Here is a 16,642-nt window from a genome sequence, read left to right as displayed (position 1 = left end):
ATGCTGGATGTAGTCCTGTGGAACGGCTTGCCATGCCATTTCCACCTGGCGCCTCAGTTGAACCAGCGTTCGTGCTGGACGTGCAGACCGCGTGAGACGACGCTTCATCCAGTCCCAAACATGCTCAATGGGGGACAGATCCGGAGATCTTGCTGGCCAGGGTAGTTGACTTACACCTTCTAGAGCACGTTGGGTGGCACGGGATACATGCGGACGTGCATTGTCCTGTTGGAACAGCAAGTTCCCTTGCCGGTCTAGGAATGGTAGAACGATGGGTTCGATGACGCTTTGGATGTACCGTGCACTATTCAGTGTCCCCTCGACGATCACCAGTGGTGTACGGCCAGTGTAGGAGATCGCTCCCCACACCATGATGCCAGGTGTTGGCCCTGTGTGCCTCGGTCGTATGCAGTCCTGATTGTGGCGCTCACCTGCACGGCGCCAAACACGCATACGACCATCATTGGCACCAAGGCAGAAGCGACTCTCATCGCTGAAGACGACACGTCTCCATTCGTCCCTCCATTCACGCGTGTCGCGACACCACTGGAGGCGGGCTGCACGATGTTGGGGCGTGAGCGGAAGACGGCCTAACGGTGTGCGGGACCGTAGCCCAGCTTCATGGAGACGGTTGCGAATGGTCCTCGCCGATACCCCAGGAGCAACAGTGTCCCTAATTTGCTGGGAAGTGGCGGTGCGGTCCCCTACGGCACTGCGTAGGATCCTACGGTCTTGGCGTGCATCCGTGCGTCGCTGCGGTCCGGTCCCTGGTCGACGGGCACGTGCACCTTCCGCCGACCACTGGCGACAACATCGATGTACTGTGGAGACCTCACGCCCCACGTGTTGAGCAATTCGGCGGTACGTCCACCCGGCCTCCCGCATGCCCACTATACGCCCTCGCTCAAAGTCCGTCAACTGCACATACGGTTCACGTCCACGCTGTCGCGGCATGCTACCAGTGTTAAAGACTGCGATGGAGCTCCGTATGCCACGGCGAACTGGCTGACACTGACGGCGGCGGTGCACAAATGCTGCGCAGCTAGCGCCATTCGACGGCCAACACCGCGGTTCCTGGTGTGTCCGCTGTGCCGTGCGTGTGATCATTGCTTGTACAGCCCTCTCGCAGTGTCCGGAGCAAGTATGGTGGGTCTGACACACCGGTGTCAATGTGTTCTTTTTTCCATTTCCAGGAGTGTATACTTCGAACATTGGCTTCTTTTTACGGACTAAAGTAGCTAATTTTTAAGTATGACTGCTGTAATAAATAAAATGATCAACAATCACCATGCAAAATAACAATAACAATATTCATTTGTACGTTGGAATATAACTAATCAACACTTCTGTGTATTCTGACCGTCACTAGCTGCTGTGCTCTGCTGCATTCACTTGTAAATATTTTTATAGTGAAGGCCAACAGTTGGCAGCACTTTTACATGATAAAAATAATGAACATTCTTGAATTTGTACTTGAGCTTTCCACTGGGGAAAAATATTTCTGTTGCAACTAAGAGACAATGAAACTTAATATACAGAGACCTTGGATCTGAAAAGGTGAAGTGACTGAAGGCGTGATAATTGCATGGGGAGGGATGAGGACTATAGAGTTGCCCTAACTTTTGCGTTGCAACATATGCGGTATGACGACGTGCGTTACCATGAAGCTGCAGCATCCAGCACGAAACTTTGTGTACCATTCCAAAACGGTGGTTTTCGACAGACATGCATTCTTCATTCTTCGGTGACTGACTGCCAATGTTTGTCCTTCGGCAGCCAAGGAAAGAGAATAAGTGCCGTTATTCTTTGGTCCTGTCTGAACGCATTTTGTAATAATGTCGCCATATTTCACGTTTCCATATTTACACTCGCACGCCGTAAAGGAACGAAAACCACATATCCCTTGCCGACATAATGGTGCTTATATCTCCACATTGGAATCGCGCTATGTTGCACGTAAGCTGCAGCAACGCCCTCAAATGGAAACCTTTAGATGGTCTCTTATATAAGACAAGAGTTGTGCATCACGGAGTGGTTTATTATTAAAATTCCGATATAGCACACATTCCAGGAAGAGATCGGCAACATTTTACTTTTTTCCATATGCAATGGAACGTACAATGAGGCTTGCTGGTAGTCTTTCTTCCAACGCACCATTCGCGAATGGAACAAGGAAGTGAGAAACAGATATTGCCGTCAGAAGCATTCTTCGCAAACCCACCGGGGTGTACCTAGTGTAATATAATGTAGCTTCCATTAGGCTCAGTGTCAGGTAATCAGCTTCAGAATAAATTCAGAAAAAAGTGCGCAAGGCAGAACTTTTTTTACAGCAGTTGACGTGTTCACGCTCTTCAGAATAGTCACTGTAATATGCAGGATGCCTGGAACAATCAATCGTATGAGCAAATTACCTTGATGCGTCACCGACTCATGAACACCCTTTGGGAGCGACCAACAAATTTTCATGTAGCCTGGCGACACTGTTTGATAATAAATCGGATCAGAACTAACCGGGCCATATGTGGGGCATTGCTGCACCAATGGGGATGGAAGGCCTCAATGAAATTACAGCGAAATGTACATCATATAATATTTGAATTTTGCTTCAGAGCAATGAAAGGGACAATGGAAGACCTTCACAATTTGTCTGCGAAAGCTTTTGACTGGATTTCAAACCTGGACTTATGACTATGAACCCATTGTGAACTTGACATTGTGTGGAACTCAGGAGAAATGTACACACTCGTTGTAAATAGTTGTATTTTTCCTATCGATAAACAAATGGGTCCAAATGACAGTTTATTAACATTCTGAAAACAGGATGCACCTGTTCTCATTTGAAGTGTTGAGCATTCGATGGAGGTACCCAAAAGCGTTTTCTGTTTTCCTTTTTAGTTTCTGTATTTATTGTTACAACAAAATCAACATTTTAACAATAATAAAAATTACTGTTAAGCTAAATCAAGAGGACGATGAAGAGGTAAATAATTTCTGTATGGGTCTAGGATAACAAAAAAATCGGTTCTTAATATGAGGAAGTATGAACACTAATGAGAAAAGCTGTTTTAATTAAATTAATAGTAAGTAAGACGTTCATGAGGAAGGTACTAAGATACATCATCTACAAAATAAAGATCTCAGAGCTCCCATTTTTTCAACGGACTTAAAAGAAACTAAGTCAAGCTCAGTGAAGAAAGAATAGTAAGATTTTTTTTAAATACCGATCAGACACATCTTTATAAAAGTCTGCGGAGTTGAAAACAGTGTGTCAGTATCTCAGCTGTGTTGAGCACCACAATGCTGCTTCTGACAGGAGTCCTGTCGTTACTCCCACGTGAGAACTCAACCAGCCACAGAAGTGGGACCCTGCAATTCGTCATGCAGTCTCAACCTCCGTGCAAACTGGCGTTACGCACATTCAGAAACTGTTAGTACCAGTACAAATCCCAGAAACATTTGTGGATTGTAACCAGGCCTTTGGGTTTCCAGTGTGACTCAGTAGCCAACCTACAAAATACAGGAAAAATGTTGTGAAACAGAAACCAAAAATACCCTACTGGCCATTAAAATTGCTACACCAAGAAGAAATGCAGATGATAAACGGGTATTCATTGGACAAATATATTATACTAGAACTGACATGTGATTACATTTTCACGCAATTTGGGTGCATACATCCTGAGAAATCAGTACCCAGAACAACCACCTCTGGCCGTAATAACGGCCTTGATACACCTAGGCATTGAGTCAAACAGAGCTTGGATGGCGTGTACAGGTACAGCTGCCCATGCAGCTTCAACACGGTAGCACAGTTCATCAAGAGTAGTGACTGGCGTATTGTGACGAGCCAGTTGCTCGGCCACCATTGACCAGACGTTCTCAATTGGTGAGAGATCTGGAGAATGTGCTGGCCAGGGCAGCAGTCGACAGAAAGGCCCGTACAGGACATGCAACATGCGGCCGTGCATTATCCTGCTGAAATGTAGGGTTTCGCAGGGCTCGAATGAAGGGTAGAGCCACGGGTCGTAACACATCTGAAATGTAACGCCCACTCTTCAAAGTGCCGTCAATGCGAACAAGAGGTGAGCAAGACGTGTAACCAATGGCACCCCATACCATCACGCCGGGTGATACGCCAGTATGGCGATGACGAATACACGCTTCCAATGTGCGTTCACTGCGATATCGCCAAACACGGATGCGACCATCATGATGCTGTAAACAGAACCTGGATTCATCCTAAAAATGACGTTTTGCCATTCGTGTACCCATAGTCGTCGTTGAGTACACCATCGCAGCGTCAAGGTAAACTGCAGCCATGGTCTCCGAGCTCATAGTCCATGGTGCTGCAAACGTCGTCAAACTGTTCGTGCAGATGGTTGTTGTCTTGCAAACGTCCCCATCTGTTGACTCCGGGATCGAGACGTGGCTGTACGATCCGTTACAGCCATGCGGATAAGATGCCTGTCATCTCTACTGCTAGTGATACAAGGCCGTTGGGATCCATTACGGCGTTCCGTATTGCCCTCCTGAATTCACCTATTCCATATTCTCGTAACAGTCATTAGATCTCGACCAGCGTGAGCAGCAATGTCGCGATACGATAAACCGCAATCCCGATAGGCTACAATCCGACCTTTATCAAAGTCGGAAACGTGATGGTACGCATTTCTCCTCCTTACACGAGTCATCACAACAACGTTTCACCAGGCAACGCCGGTCAACTGCAGTTTGTGTATGGGAAATCGGTTGGAAACTTTCTTCATGTCAGCACGTTGTAGGTGTCGCCACCGGCGCCAACCTTGTCTGAATGCTCTGAAAAGCTAATCATTTTCATATCACAGCATCTTCTTCCTGTCTTAAATTTCGCGTCTGTAGAACGTCATCTTCGTGGTGCAGCGATTTTAATGGCCAGTAGTGTAATGTAGCTATAGACACACTTCTTCTACACTGTGTGAATCACAACAGAGTGCATGGCATAGAGTGCCTTTGTCTCTTCCTTTTCCATTCAGGGTCTGAAGTAACAAAATAATAAAAAATGCGTTATTTACCTCTAAGTGTTCCGTTAATTAGCCTAATCTTACCTTTGAGTGTGATACGAAAGGAATTGAATATTTCTCCCATATTCTATACCGAAAACCTGTTTCTACAATTTTTAAGCAGGTCCTCAGAAGACACACGAGGTTTTTCTTCAAGTGCTTACTAGCTAATGTTTTTCAGCATTTCCATTAAACTCACCTGAAAAAACCATCGCACTGGCATGGTTTGTGCACGCTTCTTGACCCCGGTTTAGATTAAACTCATACGAGTCAAAAACAGTAACAGTACGAGAGTTGCGGTTGCGCCGTACGAGAGATCTGTAAGCTACCTCATTCGTAGACAAGCTGTCAATAAATCGACGCCTGCCATTTGTTTTATCTACAACTGAACCTTTGTATGCGTTCCACCATTTATCCCCACACATTACCTCTAGGTATTCGTAGCAAATGAATGACTACACCTCAGTAAAAATAAAGTGACTAACAGTCGAGGATGGAAGGTGAGAGGAAGAAAATGGGGGAGGGAGAGCGGGGGTTGATGTTGGTTCACGTTTATCTACAAACACGGTATGACTGCAGCAACTGCAGGGTGTTTCCATTCCGGACACATTCGCATGTTGCCCGTTAACGCGCAATATCGGGTTTGCTCAACCGATTAGTAGTGGTCTTTTAACTTTTCTGCTCACTTTTGCCAACTACTCCAGGGCAAAAAGCAAGCACGTCAGACAGAGGAGCAATGTGAACAAGTAAAACGAATCACAGCTGTTACAGTACCGGACGCAAGCGTCGTCTGCAACTGACAGACCAATGACACCTGAGGTAGCAGAACTATATGACAACGGCAGACAAAGTGGAAGGTGTGACCAACCTCATTCACACACTGGTTGTTGCTGCGGCAGCTGTCTGGCGTATAACTAGCCGTCACTCAATCTGTTATTGTAATCCAAGTTATAGTTGTGACTCAATAATCGTGTCCTCCAAGCCTACTAGATCTACATCTACGCTCTACAAACTACTGAGAAGTGCATGGCAGAAATTACATCCCACTGTAGAAGTTATTAGGGCTTTCTGTTGTTCCATTCACGTATGGATCGCGGGAAGAATGATTGATTAATCGTCTCTGCACACTGTAATTAGTCTGATTTTGTCTTCGCGACCCCTATGGGAGCGTATAGGGTTCAATACTGGAAGTTCGTTTTATAACCTATGTAAGTAGCTTTCAGCGGGATGGTCTGCATCTATCTTCAAGCGTATACCACTTCAATTCGTTCAGCAGCTTCGTGACATACTCCCACGGGTCAAACAAAACTTGCCATTCGTGCTGTCCTCATCTATACGTTCATTATCCCTTTTGTCCTACCTGGCACGGCTCCCACACTCTTGAACAATACTCTAGTGTGGGTCGCACGAGTGATTCGTAAGCAATCTCCTTATTAGACTGATCGCATTTCTATAGTATTCTACCAACGAACCGCAGACTGCCCCCGTGCGTAATCCACGATCGAAATTATAAGATTGTTTAGTTACATGTCCCTACAAATCGTTACGTTCAGGTATTTTTACTTTTGTTGGAGTAGCGCAGCCTAACGTCTGTCGAAATTTAACCCTATTTTACCACAGATTTCATCTGATAAAACTTTTCACGGATAATCGCAGAATACTGTTTGCTAATTCTTTAATACGTGTCATGAACATTACGAGTAATGCCGCTTTTCCTTGGTGCTAACGTGAAATTATTTCTATGTCTCTGGATGACTCTTACATCTAGAACAAGATGCTGCATTTCGTCAGTCAAGAATTTTCAATCCTATGCTAGACCTGCTTAGATACCACAAAGGACGTGCTTTCTTTGGTAACTTGGCATGGTACTACTGAACCTAAAGCTGTTTAGGTGGGGGGGGGGGGGGGGGTACAAATACGGAATCCACGCAAGCAGTGCGCGAGTTTGATTTCGCAAGGTCAGTTCGCACTTTTCCGGAAGTGCGATAACTTTTTATAGACTCGTTAATTAATATGGTTTTCAAAGGTTAAGTGGCGAACGCGTTCTAGTGAAATTCCTTCTACTTCATAACGATACATCTACCAACTTCAGACTATGTTTGTCACCGTCTAAGTTCCTTTCGCTTCAACAGATTACAAGTCGATATTAATTTAATGATAGACATTCTCTACAAAAACAGGTTCTGCCATGAGAAAACAGTACACATTTCAGCTCCATACTGATAACTCCACAACGCCACAGCATTGTTTCATGTCAATGAACTTCTAAAACTGGCCGTACTCTGAAAATAAAATTCATAGTTCAAATTTAGCAAGGGAGTACGAATCAAAGGAAAGGTACGGAAAGAATCTACACAAACTTCACTCCCATCTTTAAATTCCACACAGATACGCCTACCAGTTCATTATGTATTAAGAAAGACAGAACAGGTAATGGTCGACCAGTAACCGGTGTATAGGGAGCCATTTGTCTTGAAATCCCTAGACTATTTCATCGTTTGTCGCTGATCTCCCTGTGACTGAATATGCCATTAAGTTCTGGGTAGGAACAGCTTCCGTTATCACTGTAGCTTCAATTCGTGACGTTTTTATGGTGTGACCAGCCAATCTCTGAAACTACTAAAAATGTACAAACTGAAAGCGTTCGCATGTATCTGAACTTGGTCTATCTGCCAGAAAAATAGTATATACTGAATCTGACACGAACTCTCAGTTACCTATTAGTACACTGTAGGTACAAGGAGGGGGGTGGGAGTAGGTGGGGGGGAGGGGGCGATGGACAACACTGCACGTTACCATTTCTAACACGGCGTAGAAAAGTCACTGGCATTCAAAACAGCTTCCAGTTGTCTAGGAGTGGATAAATACTGTTCCTGTATAATTTTCAAGTAATCTTATCCAATTCTTCCTGCAAAATAGTGACAAGTTCAGGTAACAATAACGGAGATCGATAGCGATTACGAACCCTTGTCTCCAAAGTAGACCACAAAGGCTCATTTCTATTGAAATCTGGTGACTGGTGGCCAAGAGAGTCAACAGTTCATCCTCGTGCTCACAAAACCAGTTGGGACGATGCGAGATATGTGGACAGAGGCCCTGTCTTCTTGGAAAACAATATCAGTGGGGGACTGTACCATGGAATGAAACGTATCAGCCAAAATGGCCACACAATCCTTGGAAATAATGCGACCTTGCAAAGCACCCATGTGGCCCATGGAATACCCCGCTGCCCAAATCACCGAATCCTCGCCATGTTTCACTCTTGGGACGTACTTTCTGCCGGGAGTTGACAACTGTGTGAGACTAGGCTCCTCCATTGTTACGTAATGCATGTTTTATGGCTTCGGCACAACGATTTCCTGTTGAGGGCATATGTATTGCTGATGAATGGCTTTGGAATTCCAGCGGGCCCAGCAATTCGCAGCTTATGGAGCTCGCTTCGTGTTTTGGCGCTGACAGGGTTCGCGATCGCGACATTGAGTTGTGCAGTGACTTTTGCAGCCGTCATCGTCTTTGGTTTTCGTCACAATCCTTTTCCATCAAGTCATTTTCGACGCTTAGTTGTCAAGAGCGCGTACTGTGCTATTGTCACAATTAACAGTGACGATGAATCACCAACGCACAGCATTCTTTCCTTGATTTCAGAGTTCAGTTCAATTCCACACTCGGAAAGCTAGAATTCTGCCAGGAGAGCAGTCGAGAGAGAGTCCCGATAAATTTTCTGCACGCCGTGTGTCAGACTTTTTTCCCAACGGTGTTCAGTTGCACCCGTTTAACTATCATCCATAGATGAGTGCCATAACCCTATTTCCACCATATCGCGCCGTATTCAAGAAACTGCAACTGTTTATAACACAGAAGACAAATCAAATCCATTATGTGTATGTCTGTCAATTACTTCTTCCACGGCGCATTATTGGGGGCTTACACCGTCATCTTCAAGTTAATCAATATTAGTCACGAGTTTCTTTTTCTGGATGTAGCCTGTTGTTCGATTGAGAATACAACAGCCTGGAACATATTCGAAATGAGCCATATGACCGACAACTGGTCACAATTAGAAAACTTAACGCTCGTGTAAACCACTGATTCACTTAAATACGAGTGTGTAAGCCCCCGAAACGAGTCGTGGAAGAAAATAAAAGTCGCCGATCCAGATAACAGTTTAAATTTTTTTTTTTAATTCACATCTTACAAGAGACGCTAAGTTTGCCTTCCGGATGCGGCGTAATACAATTCAACTCTGTTATGGTGCTCAATAACGCAACTTCTAACGCGCAGAGCCTCATGGTTCTAATTTCTTGTAGCAACAACCAATGTTATGTAGGTGGCAATTCGGTTTCAGTGAGGCAGATCTGAGTACAACAGTGCCTCAGCCACAAGATATTTTGGTTGTAGGGACAGACTGATTTGCAGCGTAGCCCTAACTCTAGGTTAGGTCGACAAGTAACAGTCTGTCAGGTGGTGAAGTCAACGAATCTGAATCCGAAATAAAGGCTTATAGATGTGTAGCGTCGTCCAATGTCTACGTTGACCCCTTGGTACGGAAATTTTCGTTCTAAACGCTAAAGTTGAGAAGTATATGCAGGAAAGCTTTACTACCTAACTAATAAACCGTCGACGAGTATTTTGATACAATTATGTACACAAAAGGTACATGAACTATGAAAAATACAGTGAAAAACCAGTAATTCTTAGCGACGCAACATACTTCCCGGTTCGCTGAAGATATGTTCAACAATTCCCGCTGTCAATCTGCGTTACTTCCTCAAAACTTCATCCTGAAATAAAACAAGCTCCAAACAATGATCTGTAGGGTAGGTTTGCCACATCAGTTGAAAAAAATATTTCTTCTTACTAATCCACCAAAAACGACGAAATTCTAGATACCTCGAAATCGTTTGTTTCCCAGGAACAGTGTACCTGGAATAATGTCTCCAAATATAGTCATAAGAAACTTCAAAATTGGTTGGTTGGTTTGGGGAAGGAGACCAGACAGCGTGGTCATCGGTCTCATCGGATTAGGGAAGGAAGTCGGCCGTGCCCTTTCAGAGGAACCATCCCGGCATTTGCCTGGAGTGATTTAGGGAAATCACGGAAAACCTAAATCAGGATGGCCGGACGCGGGATTGAACCGTCGTCCTCCCGAATGCGATCAAAATTAGTGACTAATTATCTTGTGTTTTTATTTATATTTGAAAAATAGTCAGCGACACAGCCTGCCGAACATGTGTGCGTGTAAACTTCTTCCTAGGTTGATATCCACATTGAAAACTGTCTAGTAGCGCAGACTTAAATCCGTGTAAAAATGAGTCGTTTGTTAACAGCACGTACTGACGCTATGTCGTTTGCCGACTACAACTTCAAGAATTATTCTTCCAAATCAAGACTTTTCATTTCGCTTTCATGAAATCTAATATACAAGGTGTTGCAAGAGCGTAGATTCCCCTTAATTTCATAAACAGTTCAGAGCATCAAAAAACTGTTGTTCTGATTTATTCTCAATATTGAAGCAGTTTTATTTACTTATTTTTTATGGAACAAGATAGAGCCTGAAAGTGCCACATAGGCGAGTCTACATTATAGAGAAAGGGGAGGTCGCCCTGTGTGCTACCGAGCACTGCATTTGCTCTTAAGAATAATTATTTTCATTGCAATAAACTGAAAAAAATATATATTTGTAGCTTACGTTACAGCAGTGTCTTACAATTTGCTACACATAGATGGATGAAAGACACAAAGATTGAACGCTGCTAGACAAAATCGTTCACGATTGACTGTGGCAAACCCCTTTCTTCATTAGTGAAATCCTAACAAAACTAATACAAGTGGAATGAAATAAAATTTAAGTTTATTGAACTGCTCTGTTTAACAAGTCTGCCAGTATTGCTATGGTAATTGTTTCCATTTGGCAATGTATAACGTAGTGGCAGTGTTTGCAGTTTAAACAAACGTAGTGAACGGCCAAGCAATGGAAACGATTGCTGACCACTAAACAGCTGACCCCGTGCACAGTCGCCGCACTAAACGTGTACGATATTACACTAGTGTAAGGGATCTTTTCCCTTTAAACGCCTGCAGAGACAATTACCTTCGTACATCTAAGAAAAGTAGCATAAATTACAATTGGGGAAAAAAGTTATTTATCAATTACTGAATGCTTACATCTGTCTCTTTCTTTAACTAAGAATTATTAAGTTAAAATACAGCGACACAGTATTTCATAAACAAATCCCAAGGATTCTGCTACAAATGTTTTGAAGGCTCTTAAGCAGAGAAGAAATGCAAAAATCGTAGAAAGCTTTTATAGTAAAATGTACTATAACTACGAAACAAAGGATTCTATAACTATAAGGGCTTGCTTCGAAACTGCGAAGGAAAGAGTGAAGCAGCGGGTATGTCTAAACAATATAAACTTACCTGTACAAGCTTGAGTACTCGCTTGCATTTATCCCGCACGTCAAGAAACGGGCAGTTTACGGACAGTCGCAGTAAGGCAGGAAGATGTAATGTAACAAGAGATAAATATTCTTTCGGAACACTTCTGATGCCGTCTCCTGATGAAACTGTATCGGTGTAGCAGTGACCATTTGTACTGAAATTCTCCAGTCTATGACTAGGTGGTATCAGTGACATCCTTGTGTGTCTTGGACTACCATACCCATCCAGCCACCCTTCTACCGTTTTCTCGATCACGTCCAAAGCTAGTTCTCGGGTGTGCGTGTCACGCGAACAAACTGGCATACAGAATCTAGTTATTAAATCCACATCCTCTGCGATGTCACACGCGTTTCCACAACGTCTGTCAGCATCGATGGCAATTGTTGCTGTTTGTCCAGAGTTGTTGTTAACACTGTTCCTCTTCTGTTCTGGGTTTTGAAAAAACATTTTCTGATAGATATCGGTATGTACAAGGGATCTCCAAGGAGACTTCGAAGACGACTCGCTTTGCTTCTTATTTCCCGCAAACACTAATATCGACGGTATTACTGTGTAAATACTACGAATGACGGGCTGCTCTCCAGATTACAATTTTGACATTTTATGCTGTTACGCGCGATACTGAAAGACCTGAAACAAACGAAAAAAATAATCATTACTGTGACGTTACGATACATTTTATAGCAGAAAATTGTTGGAGGCGCAACAACATCGAACACGTAGATACATGTTTAGGCCCCCTACTTCGATTGTGGTGAATGACAGAAGCAACTGCTTCGATTCTCTAATGAGACGTTACTTAGCAATTTTAAGAATGTAATGAACTGACAGTAAAAATCTGCAGAGTGAAAAGACTGAAGTTTAAGCTCAGACGCATCTTCACATTTTACTGCCGCATAAATCTTAATATTATAAATCACAGGTTATGTAACTTAGAAATGACATCACGTTAATCTTTTACACAATTCTTATACGCTAGAAGGCACATCTGACAAAATACGGACTTACCGGCTTTTCCGTTGTCGCTGTCGTCGGAGTACTTCCAGCCCGCACAACCTTCCTGTCAGCTGGCTGCAGGAGGTGTATTCGCCTGTTAGCGGCCCCGGACCGAGCGTATCAATAACTATGGATTTTTGTCCGAACAAAAGTGTGAAACATTTTTCAGAAATGTGATAAACGCTTGGAGAGATGGTCACTGGTGAGACCTTTACGTAGTGAACTTCAATAAATTTTTATTTTTAAAGCGAAACCGCGTTTCAGCTCAATATTATCGACTTTGTATGGTCTGCTGCAGTTTGAAGTTCCTTCTGCTAGTTTGACAGCTGAGCGCTGATGCTGCCAACTTCCAAACAACGAATGACAGGTATACCAAAGAAATCTTAAAAATAATATCAATATGTCGACGCATTGAAATTTCGCTTATAATAAAATAACACGAAATATTTCATGTGGTCAGTGCTACTTAGATTCAAAGGTGAAGAACTGAGAGCAAAAGTATTTTAACTGTGCTGTGGTAGACCTGGTTTGCGAACTGTAAACACGAGAGAATGCAATAGTGAATCGATAAACAGCGTGGTAAGGTGTTCGTGGTCGTTTTAGAGATACGAGATTTTTTATTTTATTTTTTTTTTAGTTTTCGTAAAGAAAAAAGCCTTGCCTTTCATACATTTGAGGTCTGTGCGACCTGGTCCAACAGATCAAGTGTAACATAAACTGTTCGTAACCTCCTATAGCTGTTTAAATATGTTGTGCTCTGGTACACGTAGGATATGGGAGAAGCACCAGTTTACACATGTTGTATTGAAATAAATACAAAATTGCTAGTATTTGCTGTAGTAAGATGACATTCGACTACATCGGAAGAGTACAGTGTGGTATTCACATCAGATCGAGAGAAATCCCTCAGCAGCACACTCGTGTTTCTATGCTATTGTCGAGTACATTTACGTATAAGTCTATACCAGACGACAAGATTACGAAGCCACAAAGTATTCACAATTACTGGGAAAAATGGAACCATAATTAAGAAGTTCATTTCAGATAGACAGTTTTCCGTTTACTGTTGCTGAAGTAAATAATTCAATAGTAATTAGGCCTAATACAGCTTATGTGCCCTGTCATCATGGGAATTCTGATACCAAAGTTTTAGTACATCGTTTCAGCCGTACGCAACCAATTTCGATAATTTATATCGTAGTCAATTAAACCTGTGTGTGTATCCACTATTAATTTACTCACATATACTCCATAACTACTACTGACTTTAGTTGTATGAATCCAGGTAAAAATGAAATAGAATATTAAAATCACTAGTGGAAAAAATGTATATGTTGATTGTGGTTTGTTAAAACGTTGGTGTTTCCTATTTAGCATACAAATGAGAATTTGAATAAACTGTCAGTCATTGTGATTGTTTCCGTGTGTTAAGATGCCTCATTGTGATTTAATGCTCTGCTGGCAGGCTGTTACTTAGGAGAAAAAGAACAGAAAAGTGTCTGAGGGAGTACTGTTTTGGTTATAATTTGAAATGTGTTAAATGGAACTAGCTTTTTGTGTGAGTAACATTTGCAACATTATCCATACCTAGCAAGCAGAATGGTGACATGGAAAAATTATGTTTAATTGTCACTGGTACCTGGGTGATCTTGTAGTTGTCTTGCATAATGTACATCTCTCATTCCTAAAGTAAAAAAGATTGAATCACACTTGTCAGTACAAATATGCGATGACATACGTAAGTACTTTGTTTACGTTTTGTAAGCTGTTGTATCACTATGGAAATGGACAGACAGTGTGCTCAGAACATGCCCTTTTCACAGCCAACCCCGTTTTGACAGTGTAAAAACTTATTAGCATATGAAGAGTTTCGTATGTGGTGCTAATATAAAAAAATGAAATGTGTGGCTTATTATATTAAAAACATTGACTGTCAGCACAGAAATCCGTCAGAATTTTTTTATTGAACTGACTTGATATTATATTACAGGAAATTCCTGGCGTACTGCCGCACCACCTCTGTCGACAACTTATTTATTTATAAAACTAGTTTTCATCTGATGGTCAAGTTTTAATGTCATTAAAAATGTCAGGTGGAACTTGCATTAACTGAGACACAGTTGAAATTATATAAACAATGTATTATGTCTAACAATGAAAAACAAACGCACACACACACAAAGTGCTGCATTGAAGTTTATTATAAAATTTATTTCCAGCAGTTTCGGTGTACATACAGTAATTTTCATGAAATCTAGTTCTCTAGTTTATGCACATACTTGTTCAACAAAACTGTACAGGATACTTTAAAAATAATTGTTTAGTAGATGTACATTGCAAGTACTGTCTGTATTTTCAGTTCTTTAAATTTATTTCTGCAGGATAGCCATGCTGATAGGTTTCCAATACACCTTGAAGCCTTCTATCACAGTTTCAACAATCTAAACATGTGCATATTTTCTGCACTACCCAGCACTACTATAAAATATGGAATGTGAGTGTAAATAAGCGCATAGTACATTTTACTAAAGTATTGTTGTTGACAGAGTCTATAATGAGGACTCAGGGTGTGGCTGTACACACAAAGGATGGAGTAAAGTCCTAGGCCATTAACCTCAGTGAGTATTGCATTGAATTGCTACTTGAGTACCTTACTTCCGCAAAAGGCCTGGTAACTATCAAGGATAGCCGTTCTGATAGTCCGTAGGCACCCAACAGGAAACGTTTTAAGTTCCATTAAACATTTAGATAGGAAACTAGTAAGATGATGTAGAAATAGCTGGAAAGTTATTGTGTGTGGAGATTTCAGTATAGAATTTATCATGGATTGCTGCTATTAAGGTCACCTAGAAGTACTGACGCCCAACATTGGTACTTACCCCTACAATCATATTCCCAGCAAGAATAGAACAACATACTTGCAGATCAATAATGAGTGATAAATTAATTTCTAAATCCAACTGTTCCATGAATTAGATGTGAGCACCATAGTAAATGGTATATCTCACTGACAGTTTAACTAAGAGAAGAAAAATAAAACTTCACAGAGATGTAAATGCTGAGTCAACTGCACTAGTCAGGAAAGAGTTACAAGCTGAGAAATGAGAAGAAGTTTACAAAGAGCACATAGTAGATGAGAGATTTTAATTCTTACCTAAAAATATTCTTGCAACATTATGAAACCAGTTTTCCTTTACAATGGGATACAGTGTAAGCTGAGAAAAAAGACAGCTATTATCTACTAGGAAGAGGAAGCTTTTATGTAATGCTATCTCTAATCAAGATTTAAAAAGTAAAACAAATAACACTGCAAAATTCTTCAAAATTTACAAGAACAATTTGGAATATTATCAAGCAAGAAATGAATAAATTTGGCAAGGCATATGATATTGAACACCTAAAAGAGGCAATAGCATTGAGGCAGATGATATGAAATTCAAATCATTAATTACTAAATTCGATGAATTCCTTTTGATAGTAGCAGAACACAAGGGAACACAAAATGGTTCATTGATAGCAAGTCCATTATACTTATTTACACAGGTAATGCGTACTCTACATTCGGACATCACTTTTGCAACTTCTCTGTTAGAGATCACAAAAATCATTAGATCACTATAAAGTACAGTAAATTGTCTGGCTATGATAGTATCTCAGCCAAATTACTAAAAATCTTGTGCTGACTTGGCCCTGTCCATGGAGTTATCTTGTTACCATCTGTATTTCCTGAAAGACTGAGATATACAGTAGTAACACCAATATAGAAAAGTAGAGGTAAGTGGCTGGTCACTAATTATAGATGTGATCTGCCTCCTTCCCATGTTCTTAAACATATTTAAGATTGTGGTTTGCATAAGAATACTAGATCGCCTTTCTGATGATGACCACCTAACAACAGTTTGTTTGGCTTTTGTAAAAGCTTCTCAACTGTAATTAAACTAAACGATAAAAACTACCCTGCTGTCATTTTCTATGATCTTGACTTTGTAGATCAAAAAATTCTGCTAGGAAAATTAAAATGGCATGACATCAAATATCTTCCTCTTGGGTGTATGGAGTCATATCTTAGCAGTAGAAAACAGAGGGTCACATGAGCAAATAATACATTAGTAATAAGATTCAGTTCATAGTGGGTAAACATTAAATGTGGTGTGCTGCAAGGTTGG

The 16,642-nt window shown here is 41.6% G+C and overlaps 1 long non-coding RNA gene across 1 annotated transcript; it reads right to left on the bottom strand.

The window, feature by feature from the left end:
* Positions 1–3,370: 3,370 nt before the first annotated feature.
* Positions 3,371–12,753, bottom strand: LOC126174913 (uncharacterized). The gene is made up of 3 exons (XR_007535497.1): positions 12,489–12,753; positions 11,460–12,110; positions 3,371–3,507 (listed from the first exon to the last, which is right to left on the bottom strand). It is a non-coding gene; the product is annotated as an uncharacterized LOC126174913 (long non-coding RNA).
* Between the last annotated feature and the right edge of the window lie 3,889 nt (positions 12,754–16,642).

Source organism: Schistocerca cancellata, chromosome 1 (genome assembly GCF_023864275.1).
Source record: "Schistocerca cancellata isolate TAMUIC-IGC-003103 chromosome 1, iqSchCanc2.1, whole genome shotgun sequence".
NCBI classification, from domain to species: Eukaryota; Metazoa; Arthropoda; class Insecta; order Orthoptera; family Acrididae; genus Schistocerca; species Schistocerca cancellata.
The sequence above is the reverse complement of the archived record's forward strand: the minus strand, read 5'-3'. Positions and strand labels throughout refer to the sequence as shown.